Source organism: Boleophthalmus pectinirostris, unplaced genomic scaffold, assembly GCF_026225935.1.
Source record: "Boleophthalmus pectinirostris isolate CB_2022bp ecotype Guang Dong unplaced genomic scaffold, ASM2622593v1 HiC_scaffold_9, whole genome shotgun sequence".
NCBI classification, from domain to species: domain Eukaryota; kingdom Metazoa; phylum Chordata; class Actinopteri; order Gobiiformes; family Gobiidae; genus Boleophthalmus; species Boleophthalmus pectinirostris.
Genome location: NW_026571541.1, coordinates 39,280,953 through 39,283,452, shown reverse-complemented (window position 1 = coordinate 39,283,452; position 2,500 = coordinate 39,280,953).

Sequence of the window (2,500 nt, the reverse complement as noted above, 5' to 3'; positions counted from 1 at the left end):
GGGTCAGTCTGTAACGAACCGAAGCACAAATGTGGATTTAACCAGGATTTGTAGAAGAAATTCCACACTTTCCGTTGCGTTGGGACAAGTGTGAGTCCATGTGCACAGTGGATAAAGCAGCACATATGTTTCTGTGTCCAGTGGGAAAAAGTTTTTCCAGGTGAGAGTCGCTCAATGTGGATGACGAGGCCCCGCCCCCCTCCCCCCGTACGCTGTCCTGGTTTTGACAAACACAAATCTGGTCACACTGACCTGTATTCACCTGAGTCATGTCTTTTAATCCAACACAAGTTGAACCACATCAGCGACACAAGAGCTGGAGTTTTATCTTCACTTAGTTTATGTAAATTAGTGATGTGGTTTTAAGTTTTGTTTCTGTGAGATTTGAACAAAACTGAATTAAACACATTATAATGTCAAACAGCTGATGTGGATCTAGAGTCGTTATGTTTATATGTCGTAAAGTTGAATTTATTTATGCAGATTAGTGCAGATAGTAATAATAATGATGATCATTTTAATATAAAAACGTTAATGATTAATCGATAATCGATCGTTAATTCTTCGACGATCGATTAAGAACATTTCATCGAATGCCCGTCCCTACTTTGGATCGCCGCAAAATCTTTAAATCTCTGTTCTGTTTTCCCGTCCAGGCAGAGTTTGTACATTTACGCTGTTTCATAAAACTCGGTCAGGCTTCTTTTTTTTTTCCCGTAGAGTCGCCGACCTTCAGCTCCGAGACATTAAACCGGCGGAACGTGCTGGAAATCGTAGTTGCATATGAGAGGTTTTGGAATGGGCTTTGCAGACTCACTTTGGCAGGTTTTATTGTCGGAACGTGGAAACCCTGAACTGAAGAGCTGTTTGTCTCCGCTCACTGCAACGTTTTCTTTCTTCCAGTTTATACCTTTGGCACGGATTTACCAGGCCACCCTCTGGTTTATGGGCGACCCTCAACCCACTATAACACTTAAAGTTGAATTCTTACTTCACTTCACAAATCAGACGTCAAGTTTTTCCCGGACGAGCCTCAGATAAAACATAAACCGGAACAACAAAAACAAAAGAACGAAACGGGGAATTAATTAGTGACGCGTTTAATTAATGAGCAAACGTAGAATAAACTGTAGGACAAAAAGTAAATAATAAACTCAGAAGCAGTGTTGGGGAGTAACAGATTACATGTACTGGAGTTAAGTAATCAGAGTACAAATGATGAGTAACTGTATTCAGTTACAGTTACTGTTTCAGTGAGTGGTAATTGGATTACAGTTACTTTATTGAAATAAATGGATTACATGGTGTTTTTGTTTTTGTTTTTTCGGTAATTTCACTCATTGGCGGAAACTAAACCAGGTCTAAACTCGGTCTAAAACCAGGACTAAAACAGGTCTAAACCAGAACTAAACCAGAACTAAAACCAGGATTAAACCAGGACTAAAACCAGGTCTAAACCAGGACTAAAACCAGGTCTAAACCAGGACTAAACCAGGTCTAAACCAGGACTAAACCAGGACTAAAACCAGGTCTAAACCAGGACTAAAACCAGGTCTAAACCAGGACTAAAACCAGGTCTAAACCAGGACTAAACCAGGTCTAAACCAGGATTAAACCAGACTAAACCAGTCTAAAACCAGGACTAAAACTAAACCAGGTCTAAACCAGGACTAAAACCAGGTCTAAAACCAGGACTAAACCAGGTCTAAAACCAGGACTAAACCAGGCTAAACCAGGTCTAAACCAGGACTAAACCAGGACTAAAACCAGGTCTAAACCAGGACTAAACCAGGACTAAAACCAGGTCTAAACTAGATCTAAACCAGGTCTAAACCAGGACTAAAACAGGACTAAAACCAGGTCTAAACCAGAACTAAAACCAGGTCTAAACCAGGTCTAAACCAGGACTAAACCAGGACTAAAACAGGTCTAAACTAGATCTAAACCAGGACTAAAACAGGACTAAACCAGGACTAAACCAAGTCTAAACTAGATCTAAACCAGGACTAAAACAGGACTAAACCAAGTCTAAAATAGATCTAAACCAGGACTAAAACAGGACTAAACTAGATCTAAACCAGGACTAAACCAAGTCTAAACCTGGACTAAAACAGGATTAAAACAGGTCTAAACCAGTTTAAACCTGTTTTAATCCTGGATTCGTCCTGGTTTGGACCTGGTTTAGACCTGGTTTAGTTTCGGGCAATGAGTGGAATTACTTTATTTCAACAAAGTAACTGTAATCCAATTACCACTCTCTGAAACAGTAACTGTAACTGAATACAGTTACTCATCATTTGTACTCTGATTACTCCGGTACATGTAATCTGTTACTCCCGTGACATTTGTGACATGTGAGTTTAATCCCCTTCCAGGCAAAGCAACAACATCTCCATGGAGACGAGCAGCAGGTCATGTCCCACCTTTTCAGTAAAGTCACACAATACGGCTTTAATTGGCTGATTGAATAAAATAAAAAAAAAAAAACAAACTAAACAAA